The sequence below is a fragment of the Macrobrachium nipponense genome, chromosome 5, assembly GCF_015104395.2.
Source record: "Macrobrachium nipponense isolate FS-2020 chromosome 5, ASM1510439v2, whole genome shotgun sequence".
Lineage (NCBI taxonomy): Eukaryota > Metazoa > Arthropoda > Malacostraca > Decapoda > Palaemonidae > Macrobrachium > Macrobrachium nipponense.
The window spans coordinates 108,537,566-108,565,062 of NC_061107.1; the positions used below are offsets into that span (position 1 = coordinate 108,537,566).

The window sequence follows — 27,497 nt, forward strand, 5'->3', positions numbered from 1 at the left end:
CAAGTCTGTTTCACTATAACGCAATTCTGAGCGAATGCTCTTGCTTCTAGTTAGCATAAACGAATATCTATATACTTGACTTATATGAGACAAAGTTATTTTTCCATATACAGCGTGTTTTTAGGCGGAATATTTATTGAATATGTCTCGTTGTGATTCCGTTCGCAATACGTAATCCTTTATATCATCGTAATACGAACTTTACGTTATTTATCTTATATCGGCGTGAAACCAACAGTAAAATGTGTTCTTTCAAGCACAGTAGTTTTGATTAAAATTATTTTATCCCAATTTTATCTACAGTTGTGTGTGATGGCAGACGTTTACTGCAGTTTTTATCCTTGTTGCCGATGTACAATAATAGTCATTAGCAGCTTGAACAGTTTTCTCAGCTCAGTTATAACTAGGTTTTTTAAATTTAATGGTATATTTCCCGATTGATCTTTTAATCTACATTGATCTCTGATCTATAGCGAATAAAGTTATTACATTAAGATATCTCAGTTCTATTCTATACATAACACCATTTATGAACAAATACGGTAATGTTGCACTGTAGTACGATGATCGAAATACAAGCCAAACAGATGTTATCCCGTTCGGTTGTACTTAGGAAAAAAAAAAAAAAAGTAGTTTTCTCGTTCGGTTATTCATGGCTGTACACGTTCACGCAACGAGTATAACGTTAAAACCATACTTTCATCATTCTCTTTTGCTGTTATTGAACTTATGTAACTAGAAAGATGGATAAAGTTAGGCCATTGTAATTTGGATCTCTCATAAAATCGAACTATCTTGAGACTAATGATCGTAACCTGAACACTACAGCTACCTGTACACTGTATAAACTTATTATCTTTACATACTCTAGACACCCACGTGTACTGTACAGTAAATTCTATAGTACTATACTGCATAAATATAATTTTTTTTATTGCGCCGTTGTGGGATTACGGCGCCTTTGACTGTTCTAGAGTTTCGAAAGAAGGTGGTGCGGCAGCCGTAGGCTTTAAAATCGCTCGGCGTCGAAAATCGCTTGGGCGTCGGTGGCCAGGAACGGAACCCCTGCCGCTAAGCGAGGGCCGCCTGTATATATATATATATATATATATATATATATATATATATATATATATATATATATATATATATATGTATATGATGTATGTGTATATATGTATATATATATATTGTGTGTAATATGTGTAATTGTGTATGTTGTAATGTGTGTATGTGTAATATATGGTGTATATGTATATGTGATTTATATATGTATATATATATATATATGTGTGTATATGTATATATGTGTATATGTATATATGTATATACGTATATATGTATATACGTGTGTGTGTGTGTGTGCATGTATGTATGTATGTGTGTATATATATATATATATATATATATATATATATATATATATATATATACTATATATATATATATATATATATGGTGTGTGTGTGTGTGTGTGTGTATGTATTGGTGTGTGTATGTATGTGTGTATATGTATGTATATGTATGTAATGTATGTAGTGTATGTATATATAATGTATATATATATATATATATATATATATATATTTATATATATTATATATATAATATATATATATATATATATATATATATAATTTATATATGCTATATGACTTGTAAACATTTCATTGAATTTGGTTCAGTCATTTAAAGCATTATTTTATTAAGTATGTTTTGAGAAAATGGAAAACAAAAATTGCATTTTTTAATATCGAACTGCCACTTACATGACCCCTATTTGCCCTAGAACTATTTTGTCTTATAAGAGATAGCCTAGAAATTTATAATATAATCAAATTAATAGCTATGGTCTCTCATGATTTATAGTTCCTAAAATTTGCAAGGAAAAAATTATACCTTTTTTGTAATAACTGAAAGTATTATAGTTAGAAAGCTAATTTATGCACTAAAAACCATTTTTCTTTATATAAGAAAATGTGCCTTCTCTTGATTTATATTACCTAAAATTTACACACACACACACACACACATACTTATATATTCATGCATATATACACCTAGAAATGTAATCAACTGTCTCAAAATGGGATTTGCATATATCAATCATTTAAATTGTGGATGTGGATGCAGATACGCTTTTTGGATGACACCCTCGCCGATGATGGATTATGTAAATCTTAATAATTTAGATATATTTAGTTTTTAAAGATAATTTCAGCCAGATAATTCAAAATTGTGTTACCACATTTTATGCACGAACGGCAATACATAATCATTTTAGTTGTCTTAGCACTAGGTTGCTTAACCTTCTATTGCTCCGAATGGACGTATTAAAAACATCGAGTCAAAATGGTCTCCCGTATGCCAAATGGACGTATCATACCTTCGACTCAAGTTTTTTTTTTAAATTCGCGGAAAAATACTTATAGGCCTACCAGCCGAAAACTTTTGAATCACGCGCCTTGGGGATGCTGGAAGTTCACGGATCAAGGCGTTTTGTTTACAATCGCTACGCAGGCGCGCAAGCGTGAATTTCTTTCTTATCGTACTAAAAAGTATCAGTGACACATCTCAAAACAAAATTATTTTCGTCACTTTGACATAATTTTTGCACCATTTTAAATTATTCTTTACATGAAGTATTATATATGAAAATGTGTGCAATTTCATGTAAAATACAAAAAAAAACAAAAAAAAAAAAAAATACTCATGATTGTAGCTTTTATCAGTTTGAAATATTTTCATGTAAATAATGTAAGTGCCAAAATTTCAACCTTCTGTCAACTTTGACTCTACCGAAATGGTCGAAAAACGCAATTGTAAGCTAAAACTTATATTATAGTAATATTCAATCATTGCCTTCATTTTGCAACAAATTGGAAGTCTCTAGCACAATATTTTTATTTATGATGAATTTATGAAAAAACTTTTTCCTTAAGTTCGCGCGGTAACTTCCGATATATTTTTTCGTGTGATTGTCCTAATGTTTGCACCATTTTAAACTTGCTGTTAAATAAAGTTTTATATATGGAAATGTGCGCAATTTCATGCACAATACAACTAAAAACAACCCATGGTTGTAGCTTTTATCAGTTTTGAGATATTTTCATATAAATAACGTTAAGTGCAAAAATTTCAACTTTCTGTCAACTTTGACTCTACCGAAATGGTAGAAAAACGCAATTGTAAGCTAAAACTCTTATATTCTAGTAATATTCAATCATTTACCTTCATTTTGCAACGGCTTCGAAGTCTCTAGCACAATATTTAGATTTATGTGAATTTATGAAAAAACAAAACTTTCCTTACGTCCACCGCGGTAACTCTTCCGAAAAAATCAGAATTTTTTTTGTGCGATTGTCGAAATGTTTGCACCAATTAAAATTAGCTGTTACATAAAGTTTTATATATGAAAATGTGTGCAATTTCATGTAGGATACAACGAAAAATAAAAAATGATTGAAGGGTTGTAGCTTTTCTCTTTTTTTGAAATATTTGCATATAAGTCACGATAAATAGAAAAAAAAAAACCACGTTTTCGGCCGGAAATAAATTTGACTACTGAAATACTTTAAAAACGCAATTGTAAGGCTAAAAACGCTTACGGGCCTAGTTGATATATTCAGTCATTTATCTTCATTAGGAAACAAACTTGAAGTCTCTAGAACAATATTAGATTTATGGTGAATTTTTGAAAAATATATTTTAACTTCCCTCCCACACGCTGATTCGCGGCCGCAGTCTCCAAAATGCTACATCGCATTATCCTAATATTTGCCTCCTTTTCATATTAGCCTTTTTATAGTTTCATATATCAAAAATGTGCGCAAATTCATGAAGAATACAATAAAAAATAATTGAAGGTTGAAGCTTTCCATCTCCGAAATATGTGCATATAAAAAAATATATATGTAAAAATTTCGACATTCGGTCAACTTTAACTCGTCCGAAATGGTCGAAATCTGCAATTCTAATCTGAAACTCTTACAGTATCGTAATATTCAATCATTTGTCTTCATTTTGATTCAAATTGGAAGTCTCTAGAACAATATTTTAGATTTACCGGTGAATTTTTGAAAAAAAAAAAAAAAAAAAAAAAAAAAAATTTACGTCTACGTGTTACGAATTCGTACATCATTTTGTGATAATATTTTTCCGGTGTTGCTTTTATTGTTTTACAATGTATTATATATCAAAATGATTGCAATTTAGTGTACAATACAAAAAAAAAAAAAATCATTAGCTTTGACCGTTTTTTGCACAGCGTGATTTAAATACAATTACAGGTACCTTCCTACTTACAACCAAGTTTGGTTCCGACCCACTGGTTGTAAGTCAGAATGGATGTAAGTCGAACCTTGAAAGTGGCCCCGATCATACTAGGGTATACTATACTATCCAAACCATTTGCTATATAAAAGTGCCTACTTGGTACTGTAATGTAATGTACAATCATTATTTCAATCTTTTTATCATAATGTACTTCTACTAATACATTTTAATCATTTATGTAATAGTATATATTATGTACAATCAGGCATTGAGTTACAATGGGGTTAGGTTCTTGCATGCATGTCAGAAGTCGATTCTTATGTAAATTGGTTTGCAATTCAGTCTACAGTACAGTTAATACCAAATGATGCTGCAGATAGGGCAGGGTAACTCAAACTGATGCTGCCTTAGTGATGAGAGTTCTCATGCCTGAGTGATGAGAGTTCTAATGAGATGGCGCAGTGCCAAGTAACTCAGTGGTCAACTGTCTGAAGTAAGGTTGTAAGTACGAGTGGTTGTAAGTCGGATAGTAGTTGTATGTATGAATTTTTTTTTCGCTACCATATATCCCATTATTTACATATGATAATGATAATATTTTTCATTTCTGATGGTTGCATACTAAAACTTCAGGCAATGACAAAAAAAAAGAGTAAAAAATGAACTCTTAATCTCAAACTAAGCGCGCTGTGATTTTTTGAAAAAATTATTTTTTCCGCTTCCACGCTCACTCCAAACCGGCCACGGCATACGGGAGAGGTTTTGATTTTTAGGGTTTTGGCGTAAGAGGGTAATGCTTCTTGCATGACAAAGATAGCAAAACTTGAAGCCATTGTTCACAGAGTTTCCTAATATTCAATACCCTCCCTTAATGATTGTAAGTGGCATGAATTTACTTAAATATGCTTTGTAAATAATGCTATGATAAAGCTGCTTATAAAGTATGCTATACTACGCCAAAAATGCGGCTTATCTCTGGCGAGACTAGCTCATTTCGCCTTTGTTTCCTAGGTGGAAGTCACCTTGTACGGTCTTTTGATATGGACATATTTGGGGCAGTGTGGTTGGAAAATATTTGGAGGTTATTTAATCACTCAATTTTCTCGGCTTAACCCATGTTCCAAAACAATCCCCTTTTCCGATTATTCCCTTACATAGCCTTACTGCCATTCCTCTCCCATGGTGTGTGCGATCCCTCCTCCCTCCTCTTTTTTTTTTTTTTTTTTTTTTTTTTTTTTTTTTTTTTTTTTTTTTTTTTAATGGGTTAGGAATTTGTTGCTGAATCATGTCTATAGTTGTGGAATATTAATTGAAGGCTTAACATAATGTATTACTACATCAGTTACATAATGTGTGTGTGCATAATTTCGGTTAAAAATGGTCAATAGGGAAGATTTTTCCTGTAAAGTTATCATTGTTGGTTATTGATGATTGAGAAATATTCATTAATTGTTTACACCACAGAGATTATTATTATTTTAATTATTATTATTATTATTATTTATTAGTTTATTATTGATTATTATTTTATTGATTGGATTTCATCCAAATTAATTTACTTTATTGTTATGATTATTGATTATTATTAATATGTAACCTGGATATTTCTAATGCACATTTAGCATACATGTTGTGTTAGGAATACGTAAATGCAATTATTCATGTTTATCGGAGCATAGGGAATATTATGTAGCATTTATATCATTTTGTGGTGCGCTATTCATTTGTCTGTATCTGGTATCACTGCAATTAGTCTACGCCATAGCCCGCCAAGTTCAAAGCTCCTCCAGTGTATAACTTTTATAATTATCATTTTCACGTATTATATGGCTTAAGGATTTACGCAAGTGTTTCAGTGAAGCCCTATATTAACTATCTATTGAAAGATAACAAAGAATTTATTATTAGTATTATTATTAGTATTAGTATTATTATTATTATTATTTTATTTTAATGAAGTTTAGGCTCATTTGAATGGAGTTTGTTGTATTTTCAGTGTCAAGGGTATTTTAAAAAATTTACTCTTAACAATGCATTACAGTTATTTGTTTATTTAATAAAAAAGTTTATTTTTTATATCATTCACTCAAATCTAAAATTAATTTGAAAATAAAATTTTTAAAGTGGAATATTGTTTTAGATTTGGTGATTTCATTTGATGCCTTTTACAATTAGATCATGCCATTTGCTTATCATATGTTTATTGTTATCCCAAAATTCAGATTAAAGATGAGATGCAAAATTGGGGGTTGAAGATAGCAACAGACCTGGTTCAGGTCCAAGGACGAATTCTTCCACCAGAAACCATTTGTCAAGGAGAGAAAGTTATCACATTTGATCAAAAGTCTTCAGATTGGTCTCGGGAAACTAGGAGTAAGTATCAATTATAGAAATTAATTTTTTTAAGTGCCTTGATTTTTAATGTGACTAAACTTCTTGTATAATGCTGGGAAGGATTGGTTTCCTGTTAATTGTAACATACAGTGCTCCCCCACTTTACTGCCGGGATAGGTTCCAGAACTGACTGTGGAAATGTAAAATTGGTAAAAATGTAAAATTTTTAAAAAGGCTTATAGCTGCCAAATACCCTGTATCCCTTAAACTAAAACACCTATAACCAGGGTTGGGGTCAATTAATGCATTACGTTATCAATGATGCATGATAACATAAAATTATTCATTCATTAATCCTCTTAAATATAAAATGCCTCATTCCTCTATGTCGAGTCGCTGTACATCACTACAATAGCATATGATTTTTTTCATCATTATGAAAATGGTAAATTTTTCGTGAAAAGCTTTATTCTTTTATTTATTATGCTTAATATGGTTATCTTTAAACTATGCCGTCTCACTCAGCGCATCGAAACACTGGCTGAAGAAAATTTTTTGCCTACTGAATTGTATTTGTTTTTTTATATTTTATCATTATTAAATTTTTTGTGAAATTTCCCTTTATTTTTTTATGTGAAAATTGTTACTGATTTTTTACATACATTCAGTAATATTTTAGGTATTTTTCTCCTCTCTCCCCAAACCTATATCTATACTCCCTCATTCAATCTGAAGCGAGCTGCATTTGACGTCACCATGACGATTTAGGATTTTGTATATCTTTTATGCTAAATTTTAGATTAAATCCTTTATTCTTTTATTTTGTTGCATGTGGTTATCATTAAACTGTATTGTAAAAGAGAAAAAACATGTTAGTACAGTTTTGCCTGTAGGATGCGGTAGGCCATCAAATACAAGTACTGCAGGTCGTTTGAAGTACTAACAGTTGTTTGACAAACGACAGTTTTCTAAAATTTCATTAAAAAGAAAAAGAAAAAGGAATGTTCTAAAGAGATGTTGAACGAGGTACCACTATTTTTCATACTCGGTTTCAACTTCATTTACTCAATTTTTCTGTAGATGGTTGAAGTTATATTTAATAGTGTTTTTTTAATGCATAATCAAGCTGAATATAAAAAGTGCCTCATATTTCATCACTGTTAGTGCTGTTTATTTTATAGCGGCTCGTTACCAACTCTGCTTGATTGCTAAATTGTGGTGATACTTTACCCCAGCTTCATTGCGTTTTGCTTATTTTTCTGATGTTCCCTTAGTTTTGCTACTTTGGCATCCAGCTTCTTAAACTTCCCTTGCTCCAATTTTCATCTTCTATTTAACATTTCCTGATAATGAGCCCTCTAAGTATGTAGAATTATGACGTAATTTCGTGAAGCTAATTTAAAACTACCGTATATGCAGGTGTATAAGGCAACATTTTAATCTTAAAAAATTCTCCCACTAAATGTTGAGTGTGTTAATGCCAAGTATAAAATGCAAACCATGAATCCTGCCAAGATTTCAATGTTAGGCCTAACCCCTAATAATGTTAAGGAATAGTAGGTAATTCAAGGGAATCACTAGTGATGGGAACTGTGATACTGTAAACAAAACAGTTGTAAATTAACATGGATAATTACCTTAATTAGACATTAGGATGAGCGAGCTCTCACTTTGTTACAGGTACAGTCTCTATCCCAAATTCTGAATTCTGAGAAAATGCCTACAACAAGCGCTGCTGTTAGCGAACGAATTTAAGGCCAGGAGAGGCTAGTTTGAAAAAATTCAGAAAACTAATGGGCATACATAATGTGCTTACTTCGAAGCACTAAGACTAAGAGTGTTTGCAAAGTGGAATGATGTGAGAAATCTTGTGGAGAATTATCCCAATAAAGAAGTTGCAGTCCATGTCTCCAACATGTTTAATGACAATATCGTATTTAATTTTAGGCAAATTTTAAAGAAATGTCAGAAACAAATATGTGTGGACAGTTTTGTTGTGTGACAGGGACCCAGAAACTCCTTACTCTGGGTAGCTTTTGCTATTTTGGTAACCCCCTTTAGAGAATTGTGGGGTCGAGCTTGACCCGAGCGCCCAGAAAAGTTTCTGGAGCGCCCAGAAAAGTTTTCTGAAAAATTCAAAACTCTGCATTTTAAATTCTTAAAATCAATTTCACCATTGCCAAACACTACAGAGAAAATAAATCATACCCTTCTACAAATTAAATATTTATTACAAATATATTAAAAATTAATTATATACAAAAAAATAATTTACAAAACTACCTACAAAAAATACAAAATATTGTTATGTACACAAAAATTGAGAGAATCTTTCTTAAAAAATTTTTCTACTTAGAGGAAATAGAAAGTGGCTAATTTTTTTTTATAGAATAAACTCCTATCATCCTAGAACGGAATTATGTAAAAAGATCTGCACCAAGTCTGAAATGTTATTCTGCTCTCTCTCTCTCTCTCTCTCTCTCTCTCTCTCTCTCTCTCTCCTCTCTCTCTCTCTCTCCTCTCTGCTCTCTCTCTCTCTCTCTCTCTCTCTCTCTCTCTCAAGCAATAATTTACGAAGATATTTAAAAAATACAAAATACGCTTTATACACAAAATTGAGGGAATCCTTCCTAAAACTACTATTTTATATTGACTGCCAGAAAAGGTGTTGTACCCATAGAGGTCAAAATCAGAAAAGAGAGGGAGAAAAAAAAAAAAAAGTTGTTTGGCCAAAAATTGTCAAAATTTTACTAATTCAATGGGTACCTAAATGTAATAGGAAATGGCTAATTTTTTGTATAGAATAAACTTGTATTATCTATGGAATTATGTAAAATGATTCTCTCTCTCTCTCTCTCTCTCTCTCTCTCTCTCTCTCTCTCAACATGACTTTATAATTTCGTTAGAAGTAAGTTTATATTTCATTCAAAGTAAGTTGATGGCCATTGTTGATGAAAAATGCAAAACAAAAATGCAAAAACTGAGAAATTGTCATTCAAAGGAAATTGGACCAAATGGCAATATAAGGCATATAGCCACAACCAATGGCAAGCATAATGTACACACACCATCTACCTACAGTTTCCAACCATATAAAACTATCCCAGAGTCACAGTCTTAGACAGGAAATCACACTTGATAACTTTGGCTTTGTATCTCAGATGTTCAAAACAAACTATTACTCAGTAAAGTGTTTTCCATATAGGAAAGAGTGATGTTAAATGTTCATTTATTCATTTTCATTAGTCATTTATATTTATTGTTTTCTGCATGGAAAACTCTTTATTTCCCTAATATTTTGGGGGGTCTGGAACACATTAATTGTATTTACATTATTCCTTATGGCAATTATTGTTTCGTTTTTCGTGGGAGGTTCTGGAACAGATTATGTACAAAAACTGAGGTTCCACTACTCTGTTACAAATATTAATTTTGTTTTATGTTAAAAATGTTTGTTTATTACAAATATTAACTTATGTCTTCAGGCTTGAAGTTACATTCTGCCATAACTTGAAAAATTGGGCTATGGTCTTCACATCAAGATCTAATGAGGATGCTAGAGAGCTAAGCACAACACTTCAGCGTGTTGGGCCACCTATGGGCATGTCAATTGCGTCTCCAAGAAAGTAAGTACAGTACTGTATGTTTTGGTCATTTGGTATTAAAGTGATAATACCACATGATATTGCATAAGATTTGTGTGCTAGTTTTCAGGTGATTCAGCCATCAAGTTCTTAAATGTGTGTATTCACCTAGTTTTAAGAATGTGACTTATGTCAAAATGGGTTCCTTGAGATTTTCATTTCTTAGGTTTTGAAATATCACGGCTTCGAAATAACAAATAAGAAACAGTTGAAGTGTTCTTTTATGTAGAAATCTTGGAGTTTCCGTACAGTTTTTTAAATTGGTTTTCATGGGGCTTATTATCTTCTTTATGATTTCAGTGTGATTGTTGGATTATACAGTAGTGCACCGAGATAACAGACCTTGGTATATTGTACTTCTGGATATAATTGTGCAAAATGAAAATATCAATTTGAGAGTTTTTTGCCTCCAGATCTAGTGCAAAATATGTAATACTCACCATCAGTATCATATTGAAAAACATAAATATGCATCTTTTCCATGGCTCTTTTAAAAAGTTATGTTTTACTTCACTATATCCAATAATATTGTATTGTATTATAAAATTCAGACGTGATCAATGTTTTGGTTTGGAAATTGGCTGAGGGTGATTATGAGGTAAGTTTATTTTTTGTACTAAATTTGGTTCAGTTTTTAAGTCAGAATATGACTTTTAAGTATAGGTCTCCTTGTGAACTATATTTATTTATTTATTTTTTTATTTTTTTTTTAATTTAATTTAATTTTTATTTTTTTAAAGATCCTTGGGTCAATTTTTTAAAAAGTTTTACCGAGAGATTGTTTGATATTTTCTCTTAATTTCATCCTATGAGCTTTTTGTATTTTATCTTTTATCAGCGTGAATAATAACTGAAATGTGTTCTGTTAATGGTCAGTAGCTTTGATGAAAATACTTTTCTCTTCAGTTTTATTTTACGCGGTCAAGTTTGATGGCATATTGAAGTTTACAAGAGCTTAATCCATGTTGCCAATATGCAATAATTTATAGCTATATACTATGCAGCTTGAATATTTTCTCTGCTTCATCTACAACTTGCAGCTGAATTAGTATTCATATATGTAGGTATGTTTTCTTGCCAATCTTTTCTCTATAGTAAATAGAATAGTGTAAAAAATATACATATGTTCTATTCTATTTAAGGGGGTTAGCCGGACCCCCTATATATGGTGTATAGGGCGAAAAATGCAGTCATGAAAAAATTCATGGAGCTTCATATGGCAATTGAGAATACGTATACAAAATATTTCGTCAAAATTCCTCTTACTTTCGTAGTTACAGGGTAATTAGTAAACATAACTCAATAAGCCTAAAACATTCATCCGTACAAGAAAATGCAATATTTCTTCTGTTATCGTAAATTTTGATAATTATTGGCAAAGAAATTGTGAGAAATGGCAATCTGTAGAGATTCGTGGCTCGCAGAAGATAGTATCTGCCTCTCTGGTTCAATCATGAATCAGTTGGACCATGACTTTAAGTAGATTACACGTTCTAGTTTCACCTCGTGACATTCGCTTGCTTTATGTATGTTTTTTGTATGTTTCGGCAAGAAGTTCATCATGCCAATGAGGAAAAGACTAGGAAAACATCTCGCTAACATACAGACGAGGAAAAATCGCTCAAGTATTATTACAGAATATCATAATATACGTGTAGTTAGTGAAGAGAGAGGGAGGGTTTCCTAGTAACGCCCCTTCTTGCCTGACAGCACAAGTCAGCTGTGCCCAAGGCTACGATCTTTGAGCAAAGAGATCTTCATTTATGATAAATAACATAGTTTTGGTTTTTTAATACCCAACCCAAAATGGAATATGAAATTCATAATAATCATGATATATTAGATTGTCTTTGTAAAAAGAGTACACACCTTCGAGTTTCACCTCTGACATTCTTTTGCATTTACGTTTGTTTGTTTCGGCAAGAATGTCATCATGCCAAAGAGGAAAATACAAGGAAAACATCTTGCTAACTACAGAAGAAAATTCGCTGTAATAAGCAGAGTTAGTGAAGGGGGGAGAGGGGGGTTACGTAGGAAGGAGTGCCCCATCTTGCCTCAAGCAGTGCCCCAGGCTACGATATATGAGCAAAGGGATCATCATTTATGATTGAATTATGATAAATAAAATAGTTTTGGTTTATTAATACACAAAAAAGAAATATACATTGAAAATAATCAATATTTATTAACATTGTCTTTATAGAAATACGAAGGAAAACTTTGAACGCCCGTATCTCAAAACTATACTATTGACCTTCAAAATCTATCTCCTCACTTAGTTTTAAAGCTATAACATTGGGAATTTGGTATATAACTAAGAAAGATATTATAGAACATTCAAATAGAGCCCTTTTTTCCAATTTTTGTTTCGTCTTTTATCAATTTTTTCTCGTGATTTATAGGGTTATTTTTTTTACCATAATTGAAAATTCATATCTAGCAAAAAAAAAGAGACTGAAAAAAAAACCATTTAATTGGAGGTCGACATCAGGTCTATATATGGTAGTAATCCCAGGTCAAATATTAAATATCAAAGGAGGAGATAGAATTTGGAAAAATGGATTATTTTCGGGATAAATTTGCCCTGGCGTCACAAAAACCGAAGGTCAGAGGCGAAAATCATATGCGTTTTGGAGATGTCCCAAGTCCCTTATTAAGTGGTATGAATGTCAAAGTCCTGTCATTAAAAAACGGCATTAGCCGCCGGCCGGCCCCCTTAACGTCATTTATAACAACCACGGTAATTGTTTACTATCTTATGATGGTTGAAATGCGGTTCTGTTGTTCTTAGCAAGATACGATAAACAGATGGAGGGAAAGAGGTCAGTACATGATTTCCATGATAAAATCATGAGTATACACAGTAATTTTTTATTTTTATTTTACTCAAATATTTTCTGTTAATTGTACAGATAAGTAAAATGTATTGTTACTTTGTATTATTTTACATTGCTTTTAACTATGAAAATTATGCTGAAGCTTTTACTGTCCTGCAGTTTATAATTAAAAAAAAAAAAAAAACTATTGTGTTACTACGGGTAATGTTTCTTTATATAATACAGGTAGTCTCTGTGAATGGCGATCTGGTTTTATGGCTTATTGTCTAGCACCATAAAATTGTCAATTTATGGCGCAACAAGAGCCAAGTTTTGGTTGTGTGCGCCATAAAGTGCTGATAATGGAGTTATGGTGCCATAAGCACCATAAATGGCAGAAGTTTCGGTTAATGGCGTTTCGGTTATCGGCACCCTGCCAAATGGAACTCTTACCAATAACCAGGGACTGCCTGTACAGTTTTATTGGAAGTTGCTAAAAGACGACTCTTGGGGCTCGGGTTTATTTCTGTTTGAAATTATTCATAATTGGTTTAATGATTTATCGTATTGTTTCTAGCAGAGTCGGCTGAGATGCTTTCATCCATTATCTCGGTGAACTACTCTTATCTTACTATAGTTACCATAGTGTTATAGCTCGGAGTGATGCAGTATTATAATTATGATAATTAAATTATTAGAACTGCGTATTTATGTTCCTGATTATGCACGGGGACATGCATAATAGGGAATATACAGAAACTTACATTGAAGAGGCTGTGGTGTGAGCTGTGACCATGTAGCTAACTGGCATAGCTTTTAGCATACAAACATCCTTTTAATTAAAGCAGTTAATAGCCTATCTTAATTGGTATCACATAATTATTCAGTTTAAAGTAGCTTTAGCTTTCTCTTACTGGTGTCCAGAGATATAGCTACTGAATGAATTGCTTCTAAAGGTACATATGACTCAATATTATAAAGTATAAACCAAGACAGTCAATTTTAGTACAGATATTCTCTTGCTTACCAATGAGTTAGACTTACCAATGGGTTAGATTCCAAAAAAACCATCATGGTCAAAAATCGTATCTCGAATATATCCTAGCCTACATTGCACAGTATATTCATACAGGCGGTCCCCGGCTTACGACGTTGCGAGGTTACCACGCTTTTTCTTAAATATTCATCGAAAAAATCCGCCCTGTTTTACGACGCTTGTTCCGAGGTTATGACGCCGACGCTCCGAGTTAACGACGCTTTTAAAAAACGCATACTATGATAAGAATCCTTTATAGTTTAGCACAGTATATTAATAAAAATAAGTTTTTGGTTAGATCACAACAAAAATTTTGAGGTTATGATGATTTTCAACACTTTTTATGTCTTATTTTTTAAATTTTTTTTAGTGATGCCTCATATGCGGAACTAGTTTCCGAGCGAACGAATACACTAGCTTGGGATGCGCAGTTTATAACAGTCCAAAAGCGCAAATAATAGAAAAATAATTGCTTGTTTCCAGTATACATAATTAACAAAAACTAAGTTTCTGGTTAGATTACAACGCAAATTCCAAGGTTACGATGGTTTTTATGCTTTTTAACGATACCTCATACGCAGAACTAGTTTCTGAGCGAAGGGCCATAAATGAATTTACGCTATTAAACTGTATGGTAACCATAGTCAAGGATAAGGAATGCATTCTCAAACAGTTATACATATCCTTTAATACAAAACAGCAAAAAATAAAATTCATTGAAACATTATTTCACTTAAAGAATCCATTTTATACTCTACTTAGACTTGGATATAAAAACCATAGATTCTCTCTCTCTCTCCTCTCTCTCTCTCTCTCTCTCTCTCTTTTTGTATGTTTTTCCAGACAAAAATAATCACTAATTAGTGGTATTTTGATGTTTTTCATGACTAAATGCATTTTTATAATACAAAATGATTTACTAATTTTCAATATTAATTTTGATTAATACTGTGTTAGTAAGTTTAATAAGTTGAAATGATATCACATAAAAATAATCATTCTCTCTCGCTCTCTCGCTATCTCTCTCTCTCTCTCTCTCTCTCTCTCTCTCTCCTACAAGATGTATGTTTTTTGTTATGATAAATAATAATTTACTATTTTCAAATATTAATATTAATTTATACAGCAATAATATCAATTCATTAAAGAAATAAAATACCATAGGAATTAGTAAGATTTTAGGTTATAAATTTAAAAAATTATGGAAGAATGAAGGAAATCCCAGTCTTCTTTCTCTAACTCCAAGGTACTAAACTGTCAGATATATCAAGTTCTGTGACAGCCAGGAGGGGGAAGAGCTGCTGTGTTTGCAATCAAGTGCTCATGAAATTCCCTTTCTTCCCACCCCCCCCCCCCTCTCTCTCTCTCTACTCTCTCTCTCTCTCTCTCATCTCTCTCTCTCTCTCTCATCTCTCGCTCTCTCTCTCTCTCTCTCTCTCTCATATTACTGAGACTCGAGATTATTTATGTACTTGTACCTACTATTTGTGTTTAATACTTTCAAATAATAATAATAATAACTGTAATTACAAAATTCATATGTGATAGTATTTTAAAGAAATACACTACTAATCTATCCATGTCACTTTTAATTAAGGTTCTCTCTCTCTCTCTCTCTCTCTCTCTCTCTCTCTCTCTCTCTCTCTCTCTCTCTCTCTCTCTCTCTCTCTCTCTTTTGCCACACAAGATGATGTGTCATAGGGGTAACTCCCTCCCTCTCTTTCGCTGGAAGCGTTATAAGTATTCTTTGAGAGAACAGAGAGAGATTCTCTCTCTCTCTCTCTCTCTCTATCTCTCTCTCTCTCTCTCTCTCTCTCTCTTGCAAGGTGAAAGAATTTTTATGGTACTAGTTTTAGGGCTGTTGCCTTGTATAATAAGGCGCCTATGAGGTAATGTTAGACTTGCGATAATCTTACGCTAAGTCGGTTGGTATTGCACTTCCATATTCATGGGAGTGTCTTGGGGTTTGTAGATCACTTACGAAGTCCGTATTATCTTCTTTGATTATGACGACGATGTGTTAAACTCATGATGATTCGGTGATGAGGTTAGGTTCTAGTAGAAACCACGAAGTACAAAAATACTTATATTCTCTGAATTTACATGGTGAAGATCAAGTAGGATTGTACAAGTCTTCTAATGACGATAGCTTGATCGTTTCTGCCAATGATGATGGCTAATTCTATCTCTACATGATAAAGCTTAGGTAAAGAGGTACAGGTCTTCTAATGACGATAGCTAACTCTATTCTGCCCCGTTCTACATCTCGGTTACCAGTCATAAAGGAACAGACAGTAGCTCGAACATATGAACATACAATCAGATGACATAGTTATTTCATACGAACATACGATCATAATGAGACACGCTACAGATCATGTAGGCTGTTTGAATTATAGGTCGCGGTAGTTGTCTCAAGCAGGGAGCTTGAACTAAAGTTTATAAACAATTGAATGACTACAGGTGACGGATGTATCTTAGCCTACTTTTATTGTATACATCATCTTTAGCGTATATAGTCCTGATCACATTCCTGCAAGCAATCTGGTTGACCTCTTTAGTTTTTTTAGTCTTATATCATATGAGAACTAACATTCCATATTTTTTATTATGTAAACACTTACACTAGTATGTAAAAATGTTTATTGATAATTTCAGTTATTTAATAATAATAATAATAATAATAATAAAACTTTAATTACAAAATTCATAATGGTCGTATTTTAAAGAGATGAAAATGACCTTTCCATTTCACTTGTAAGGATAATTCCTCTTTCTTACTGAGATGAGAGAATTTTTATGGTAGATGCACATGTTTATATATTTTCAAATAATAATATTAATATAATATAGGAGTAGTAATAATACGATAACTAATTTCAAAAGAAAAATCTTTCCTTCGTCTTTTTCTATATCAATTTCCCTACCTTATAACTCCAGTGACACTCAGCTGGAAAGTAACAATGCCATACAATGGTCAACGAATTTAATGGTTTTATGTAATTCTCTCTCTCTCTTCTCTCTCCTCTCTCTCTCTCTCTCTCTCTCCTCTCTCTCTCTCTCTCTCTCTCTCTCTCTCTCTCTCTTGTATTTTAATGAAAATATACAGTAATTTGTGAATACAGGCAGCCCGCGGTTAACGGCGCAATCACTCAACGGCGAATCGGTTTTACGGCGGTTGTCAAAAATATCCATTAAAAAATAAGGAATTTTAAAGGTATCTTTATGGCACAAATTTCAGTTAACAGCGCCGCTAGCGCCGTTGTCTAACGAGTTCATACATTTGTAGAAATGCCGTTCAGACCATAAAGGTTATGCAAATTATATTAACAAATTTTATGGCAGTTATTACGTAGTATTAGGGTAAAATATATGCCTCTGACGCGTTCTATGCCGAAAATATAGTTACATAAGTGCAAATGTAGCTATGGATGTGTCGATTTATAATGTTCATGCTGTTGTTTAAAATGTGTATGAAAATGTATTATGTGAAAGGCATTTTATTTCTGTACAGAAATATGATACAAAGGCAGCTTTTGGAAACTGCCCTTCACGTTATCAAATACGATGTTTTTTCATGTTCTTTTTCGTAAGCGCCCCCGCCTGCCGCTCTTCCGAAATATCGATTTTTTTTTTTAAAAAAAGTGCAAAATTAGCGATCGATGTGTCGATTTTATAAATGTTTATGCTTTTATTTTTAAAATTTGTATGAAAATGTAGTTACGAATAGGGTATTTTTATTTCTGTGCAGAAATATGATAAAAAGGCAGCTTTGAAACTCCCCTTCAAGTTATCGACTACGATGTTTTTTTCAAGTTCGTTCTTGTATGCCGCCGTCTGCTGCTCTTCCGAAAATATCGAGTTGAAAAGAGTGCAAATTTAGCGATCGATGTGTCGATTTTTAAATTGTTTTTATGCTTTTATGTTTAAAATGTGTATGAAAATGTATTACTTTTAAATAGGGTATTTTTATTTCTGTGCAGAAATATGATAAAAAGGCAGCTTTTGAAACTCCCCTTCAAGTTATCGACTACAATGTTTTTGTCAAGTTTGTTTCTTGTATGCCGCCGTTTGCCTGCCGCTCTTCCGAAAATATCAAGTTAAAAAAAAAGTGCAAATTTAGCGATCGATGTGTTGATTTTTCAAATGATTATGCTTTTATGTTTAAAACGTGTATGAAAATATATTATGGTAAAGGTATTTTCATTTTTGTACAGAAATAAGATACAAATTAGGCAGCCTTTGTAACTACGCTCCTCATTGTCAGGGGATGGTTTTTCATGTTCGTCTTGTCCGCCAGTTCCGAAAAATGCATTGTGTTATTTTATAATTATGTATCTTTTCATAAATCCTTTAAAAATTTATAAATTATTTCACTGATCCAAGAATATTGTATGTATTCTCATTATTGTATTTTAAAATACTAATGCAAACTTAAGCCCGTATTCCGCGGAGCGGCCAATGTTGTGTGGTTTGAAATCAGCTGATGAATACGAGTTTTGTTTCACCATAAACGCAATTCTGAGCGAATGCTCTTGCTTCTAGTTAGCATAAACGAAGATCTATATACTTGACTTATATGAGACAAAGTTATTTTTCCTTATTCAGCGTGTTTTAGGTGGAAATATTTATTGAATATGTCTCGTTGTGAATGTGAACTACTGTTTTTTTTTCAGTTAACAAGATTACGTTGGCAGCATGTTTATTGCGTAAAAATTACGTGATTCCATTCGCAATAATCCTTTATATCATCGTAATACGAACTTTACGTTAATTTTATCTACAGTTGTGTGTGATGGCAGACGTTTACTGCAGTTTTATCCTTGTTTGCCGATGTACGATAATAGTCATTAGCAGCATGAACAGTTTTCTCAGCTTCAGTTATAACTAGGTTTAAATTTAACGGTATATTTCCCGATTGACTTTAATCTATATTGATCTCTGATCTATAGCAAATAAAGTTATACATTAGATATCTCAGTTCTATTCTATACATAACGCCATTTATAACAAATACGGTAATGTTGCACTGTAGTACGATGATCGAAATACAAGCCAAACAGATGTTATCCAGTTCGGTTGTACTTAGGAAAAAAAAAAAAAAAAACAAAAAAAAAAAAAAAAGTTTCTCGTTCGGTTGTTCATGGCTGTACACGTTCACGCAACGAGTATAACGTTAAAACCATACTTTCATCATTCTCTTTTGCTGTCATTGAACTTATGTAACTAGAAGATGGAAAAAGTTAGGCCATTGTAATTTGATCTCTCATAAAATCGGGACTATCGTAAGACTAATGATCGTAACCTGTACACTGTATAAACTTTATTATATCTTTACATACTCTAGACACCCACATGTACTGTACAGTAAATTCTATAGTACTATACTGCATAAATATAATTTTTTTTATTGCGCCGTTGTGGGATTACGGCGCCTTTGACTGGGCTAGAGTTTTGAAAGAAGGTGTGCGGCGGCCGTAGGCTTTAAAATCGCTCGGCGTCGAAAATCGCTTGGCGTCGGTGGCCAGGAACGGAACCCCTGCCGCTAACCGAGGGCCGCCTGTACACAGTGTTGCACATGAAAAAAGTAAATTTGTGATAATTTTAGAGATACGGCCCTAAGAAAAATTGCAAATTAGTTAAATTTTCCCTGTGGACATGTTTTCAACAAGGTCGTTCCGGCTTACGACGATTTTCGGGTTACGACGTGTCTTAAGAACGGAACCCCCGTCGTAACCCAGGGACTGCCTGTACATATGTGGTATAGTAATTTTTAAAATCGGGGTAATTCTGTAGGTTCAATGAAAATTGACTCATGGTAATTTAGTACAAAGAGAAATTGAAAAGCACTAACAAGAGTAGCCTAGTGAACACTGTTATATTGTTTACCATAAACCTAGCCTACGTATACAGTAGAGACCCATACTAGAACTCTAAATAAGCAGACTTTAACACAATTTTGAGTAAATTTTTCATCTGAGCTCAAACAAAAATCTGGAATGTGACCATATGAATCGTGAGTTTTGTAAACAGAAGTGGTTTGGTTAGTCGCCGCTTATTTGTGTTGTTCCCATGTCCATCTGGTGAGGAAAACGGTTAAGAACCACGATTGAACTTAAGAGGTTATTGAAAACTATTAAGCACGAGGCATTCTGTGACAACCTAAAAATCCTGCTGAGATTTTTAATGATAGGTAACCCATGAAGTGTCGGTAGTTGTGCTATTAGTAGTTAGCTACAGTCACAACTATCGACACTAAACCAAAACATCTGTAAAATAATGGTAAAAACTGTAGGTTATTTAAGTGAATCACTAGTGATACAACTTTTATACTGTAACAAAGCAGCTGTAATTACAGCATTTATCGTGGGTACTTACCATAACTAGACATTAGGATGAGCGAGTTCTCACTTTGTTACAGGTGTGCGATCTCAGTCCATAATTCTTAAACTGAAAAAGTCTTTAAGCCTAAACATATATATTTTCTTGAGAAAAGGACAGTTTGAAAAAAGTAAAAAACATATATTACAGACTATAAGCATATTCATTGTACGCCAATTGCATTCAATATTGTTTGCAGTATCGAAATCTATGCTGATAGAGTACTATCAATATCTTCATTGCCTTTACACCTGGTTGGTAGAAGAGATGTAATTTACCGTATATACTCATGTAACTCAATCTTGCATATCATGCGACCCCCAAATTTTCACCCTTAAAAAATTATTTTATCACGTATCTCACATATGTGATTTGAGTTTACGAGACCAAATAACAATGGGCTAACCTCTTTTCGTCCTCCTTTTTTTTTTTTTTTTTTTTTTTTTTTTTTTAAGTTAGGCTTAGTTATTGGCTAACTGCTTTTCCTCCATCTCTTAATCTATACCATCTTCTAGTTAAACTTTAAAAAGTGAAAGCTAAAAGAAGTAACGGTAGTAATGATTTACTTGTTTGGAAAATGCATAAAGCCAGAAACAGCTGATTTGCTATGAACAACCAATCCGATAAGTCTTTTTGTTTGCATTTCAACCATTTTACAATAGTAAAATATTACCATGGTTATGTTACAAATGATGTTAAGGAGAAGAGGACTGATATATCTTAACATTACAGGTAGTAGTCAACTTACTACCACAATTGGTTATGACCAACCAGTCACAAATCGATTCTGACGTAAGAATATTATACGAGCCTATCCTACTTGGGTAATCAGTACCATCTTTACACATAGGGGTAGCCTAGCCTGCACTATGCAGCATACTTTATACATATATGACAGTAATTATTAATTAAAGCTAATTCTCTAGGTTCAATGCACACTGGCTTATGATAATTCAGTTAAGTTATACATTACAGTATCCAATAATGTTGTATGTACTTATTCTCATATTATTATATCATAAAAGACTAATAAAGCGGTCAGTGTTTTGAATTAGAAATCAGCTGATGGTGAATACAAGTTTATTTCTCTGTATTTAACACAATTCAGAGCGAATTGCCTTTCTTCTTTCTATTAGTGTAAAATATCTAGATACTTTACTTATATAAGACAAGGTGATTTGTCATTTTACTACGTGTTTTCAAGTCGAAATATGAATTAAATACGTCTCGTGAACCGAAGTTTTTTTTTTTTTTATATTTTTTTTAACTATATATATATATATAAATTAAATATATATATATATATATATATATTATATATATATATATATATATATACAGATTGCATTGTGGGCATGTTTGTGTAAAAATATTACGTGATTCCGTTCGCTATTTTTCACTTAATTTCATCATAGTACGAACCTTAACCGTTACATGACATAACACGTGTTCTTTCAAGACCTGAAGTTTTTATCAAAATTATTTGCTCTCAATTTTGTCTACGGTTATGTTGATAGCTTAAGTTTACTGTAGTTATATCTTTGTTGCCAATCCACGATAAAAGTATTATATGGATGAAACTCGCAAACCTCGGTATAGTACCTTCAAACTCGACTATAAAAAAAATGAGAGAAATGTGTTTTAATCAAAACCATTTGGCATGAAAAGAACACATTTTACTGTTTTCACTCCAGTAAAAGATAAATATGTAAGCTCTTAGTATTCTGATGAGGTAAAGTGAAAATATTGAATGGAATCTGTTGATTTTTGTTTACGCAATAAACATGCCCTCAGCGTCATCTACTAACGAAAAAATAACTAAATTTAGTTCACAAACTATACGTTTTCAAGTGATATTTCCACTTGAAAACATTTTGTACAATGTAAGTAAACCTTGTATCATATAAATAGAGTATCTTGAGATTAATTTGCGCTACCTAGAAGCAAGAAAGTCGCTCTGATTTGAGTTCAACATAGCAAGGCAAACTTACTCGCAATCGCCATTCAGCTGATTTTCAAACCAAAGCATGATTGCTTTGTATTTTATATTACAAATAAATAGTAAAAAGAAAATAAATATATTGGATTGATGTGAAATAAAACATTAAATTTTAAAATATCCATGGAAAAGATGCATATCAGTTATGTTTGTATTTTATCATAATGATACAAATATATGATTATTACATACTCGAAAGTTTTACATCTCATGTAAGATGCGACCCCCTTAAAGTCCGCTCCAAAATTAGGGCTTCAAAAGTCGCATGATTCGCGAGTATATGTGGTTGATGCTTTTTCTTATAGTTTAAAACTTACACATTGCACAATACTTGATTGTGTTGTATTATACTGGCCAGAAAGAATTACTGCCTCGAGGCCTCGACACATGACGCCAGGAAAAAAATCACAAATCTAAAAAGTGGAAAAAACAAAACTATATTGCATCAGGGTACTCACCAAGCAATCCTGTAGTACTTTGTATGTCCTGTTGTGGAGAATGACCACCTTCAGCCGGTTAGGAACAGAAGCAACTAGATTTCTAAAGATCTATGGGCAGAAGTCTCCCCCAGGCCTGCGTTCTCCAATTTTCTGCGAGTTGAGATGTCTGCCTAAACAAAAGAAAACCGGGATATTTAATATTTGGGAATATAATATGAAACACATCTTTGGTTTACACCCACAAAAAAAAAGTTATTTTGTTCAGGTTAACTATGAAAAAAATTTCTAAGAAAATAAAAAAAAATTATTTTTAACTAGAGTGCATAAATTTTTCATTGTGAAAAAGTCCAAGTTGTATTTTTCCTATAATCTATACACATTATTGACAACTACTAAATTTCAAGTTAAAATAAATTGTAAGCTACACAGAAATTCCAAAAAAAAAAAAAAAAAAAAAATGTCCCAGGTAACTTTGTGTATACGGAAAAAATTAAGATAACCCTCTTGAGCCCTGAAACGATTTGTTCATCTCTCCAATATTTTTTTGATTTACTTGAGATTCTCAATGGTTAATCCTTTTCAAAACTTTGAACTCCTTTTCATATATCGTCCGATTCTCTCTCTCTCTCTCTCTCTCTCTAATTTCATAGTTTTTTTTGCATACCTTATTTATTGAGATTATAATTCCGATATCGAATGATATGGATACTTCTCTATTTGCAAAAATAATTTTTTACAAAAATATTGGAACAGCCAACTGAAGTACTCAAATTTAATGGAAAAAATTTTTAGGCTTTATCTGGAAAAAAAGAGCATTTCTGGCGTCATGCTACAAGTGCCTAGGGGGAAATTAACTAACTGGGAACTCAGCTCACTTGACCAAACATGATCATATGCCTCCAAAGACCATCCACCACCACCTACACCCCTTATGGTGATAGGAGGAAAGACGGGAGGCGGGAGGGTGGGGTGGAGTTGAAATCCCATCCTGGTATCTCCATGGGGAGACCTTGTAAACTATCATTTCTTGCTATAAGGGGGAGTTGAAATGTGTTACATGGAGGGTAAACCAGACTAACGTCCACCAGAACTGAAGGAGCAAAACCTCGACTGCTACGTGTTTGATTAAGCTGTGATTCAGATCAAGAGTTTAGGGTACAACAGAGTTGTCTCTAGAAAGATTAGGCTGGTAACCCAGCTACAAAAACAGAAACACCTCGTTTGGCTCGCATTTACACTTAGTAAATACTCAAATTGGACTACAGACTCTTGAGTTCACAGTTAGTCAATATCCCCCTCAGGTATTTGCAGCACAATGCTCGATTCTCTCTCTCCTCTCTCTCTCTCTCTCTCTCTCTCTCTCTCTCCAGATCCAGATAGAGCCAAATTATGGTTTTCATTAAATTTTGAGGACCCAAATTATGGTTTTCATTAATTTTGAGGACCTGTTGCCAACTTAGTATTTGATTTTTTTTTTTTTTTTTTTTTTTTTTTTTTTTTTTTTTTTTTTTTGTTTTTTTTTTTTTTTTTTTTTTTTTTTGTTTTTTTTTTTTTTTAATAAATATCCATACTATTCGATACGTAATCAAAATGAGTTTCTAAATCAAAATCTCACAAAATACAGCTATGCAATAAGCACAAAATCAAATCCAAAAAATTTTTTCAGAAATTTTTAAACCGACATGAAATATGAGAGTTCAAAGTTTTGATAGGGAATAACCAATGAGAATCTCAAATTTATAAAAAGAAATTATTGGGGAGACAAAAAAAATTGTTACAGGGCTCAGAGGGGTAACTCAATAATTGTCCCACATACACCCCAGGTTGCTCGCCAGGTTTTTTTTTTTTTAGCTGCTGTGGAAGTAAAGAATTAACTTTTAAAACGGCCAAGGAAAATATGCATATTAATTTTTTGTATTTTATGAAATGTTCTGGCACTTAGCCTAACCCACCGACAACCAGACAATGGTACTAAAAACTACAAAGAGTAAAACCCCGTTATGAATATATTGAACGAGCGCCGAAAACTGAAATGTTGCTAACCAATAAAAACGCTAACTGAGGGCTGACTGTATGTCGCTTATGATGCTCCAAAAGAAGCTGCTGTTGTATGCCACAAAAATAATCTGTAAAGACTAAGCCTCTAGTAACTCACTGTTGACATTTCAACATTTTTTACAACTAATGTGAAAATTGATTTTCAGCATTTGCCTTCGTGGTGATAGCACTCCCAGAGTTTGTTGGAGTTTTGAATGATTTATCAGGATTCCAGCTAGTTCTCGTCATTTTACCCAATAATAGGTTGGATAGATACAGTGCCATCAAGAGGCATTTGACTGTCAAGATGGGTGTCCCAAGTCAAGTAAGTATGGTCTATTTTAATGCTGGAATTGTAAATAGATTCTTTAATAAAACTTAGTACATTGTAAGATGTTGTTCATCTTTGTGCCATAGTTGAAGATATTCTTAGAGTTATTTTAAATTGTTTCAGTGTGTTCTGAGTAGGACGCTCTTTAAAAAAGCAGCGATTGATGTCAGTGGCAACAAAAATTGCCATACAAATGAACTGCAAACTAGGTGGTGAACCCTGGAAATGAATGTTCCAATCAAGGTAAAGTAAAGAAAGATTTACTGTATGGTGTTTTTATAATTTGATAGTTATATACCAGAATTACGTATTTTATTTAGTGTTCCAAGTGAGGTGGAAAGTCAGTATTCCATATTTTGCAAAATATTATTTTGACTAGATTTTTTAATGTTCCAAATGAATTTCTCTCTTATACTGTTTTCATCTCTTTTTTTTTTTAACCCCCAAGTAATTACTGGAGCACACTTTATATTGTCACTATTTACCAATTAATATTTTGACAAAAATCTTTTTTATTCTGTATTTGCATAACAGGTAGCTACGATATTCCTTGACTTCTTTCAAAACAGTTGCATCTGTAGATTGTTGACTTTCATTTCATATATTTTACGTATCATTTGATCTTGTCCAACTACTCCAACTCCTTTCACTGTCTTGAACACTAAATAGCTGAAAGTTATCTAAATTCTGCACATATCTCATCCACTTCTTTATATCATTGACCATACTTTTCTCAGTGCAAAAATGTACTTGAAGGATTAAATGGTAAAAGTAGATGGGAGTGCAAATACCTCTGTTCTGTTGGGCAAAAAGTAAATGTACTTGTGTACAGGCAGCCCTCGGTTAACGGCAGGAGTTCCTTTCCGGGGGCCTGACGCTAGTTGAAATTCAAAGTCTACGGATGTCACAGTCCATCTTACGGTGCCCTAGACTTGTTAACGATGCCGTATGTGTGTCACCGCCAGATATTTTTCCCTGTATGTAATAACTTGAATGAAAATGTGGAATTTCATTTGCCTAATTATTTACTATGGTCTGCCTGGAAGTAATAAATTTTTAATGTCATATTCAATGAACTTGGTAAATCTTGTCCTATTATGAGAGAGAGTGAGTCTCTCTCTCTCTCTCTCTCTCGCTCTCTCTCTCTCTCTCTCTCTCTCTCTCATCCACAATGTGCTGAAGCCATGCAAAATACGAGTAAGGATACCAGAGTATTTTGCTCAACATGTCTCTCATGGATAGACAATGTTATTAAATAAAGACTTAATGTGCAAATAGTAGAAGATGGAAAATGGAAGAGAAGAAAACAAAACTGAAATGACAGAAAAAAAATAATGATAACAAAGAGCAAGACAAGAGTATGGATGCAGAGATACTCATAGATACTACATATGAGGCAATCAGGCAGCATACATACGAAGAAATGAATTATGACGTGACAACACAAAACAAAATCCCGAAGAGGCTTTACCAGATCTGCATACTGATGGAAAGAGATAGAAAAGAAAGACAGTCTGCACCCTTTTCAAAAGAGGGAATTGCAGTTTTGGTGAAAGATGTTACTACAACATCCCAAGGTATGTCACAACTATGAAATCTATGGTAAATGCCCATACCTAGACGGCTATGGAGGACGAATGCAGAGATCTGCATCCAAAAATATGCAAAAACCTAAATATATGCACCCCGTAACCATGAATCAAAATCAAATAAATAATCTATTGAATAATAAAATCTAAAATAGAAACAAAGAAACAAATAGAGGAACATGAACATGAGGTGAAGGAAAAAAGCAAGCCATCACTGCAATATGGAGTGTCAGCAAAGAAGTTCCAAGCATCAGCTCTAAGATACAGCTCAAGAGATAAATGCTGTATATACGATGCTAGGGATGGTGCGATACGGAGAAAATTTGCAGATTCAGTCATAAAATGAATAATTATGATGAAGGAAGATCAAAGACATTGGAAAAGTTGGATTTTTTAATGTCAGAATTTCTGGAAATGATGAAAAGAACAACATACCAGAACAGAAAGAGACGTGCAAAAATCCTAATGTAATTACCCATATTAAATGGAGAGAACATGCAAACCATCATAGTGATGATGCACAGGGTTTAGTTATGAGTTACTCAAAAAAGAAAAATAGAGTACTTAGAAGAACTAACCCAAATTGAAAAGAAAATAGATATAATGAATATAAGT

General features: G+C 32.8%; 1 protein-coding gene and 1 long non-coding RNA gene across 2 annotated transcripts in view; both read left to right on the forward strand.

Annotated features, from left to right (window-relative positions):
- LOC135215580 (small ribosomal subunit protein uS17m-like) overlaps positions 1 to 27,497 on the forward strand; it is a 222,445-nt gene that overhangs the window by 6,218 nt on the left and 188,730 nt on the right. The gene's annotated exons all lie outside the window — the stretch shown is intronic.
- Positions 6,503 to 25,513, forward strand: LOC135215138 (uncharacterized). The gene is made up of 4 exons (XR_010314597.1): positions 6,503 to 6,648; positions 10,095 to 10,235; positions 25,130 to 25,287; positions 25,417 to 25,513. It is a non-coding gene; the product is annotated as an uncharacterized LOC135215138 (long non-coding RNA).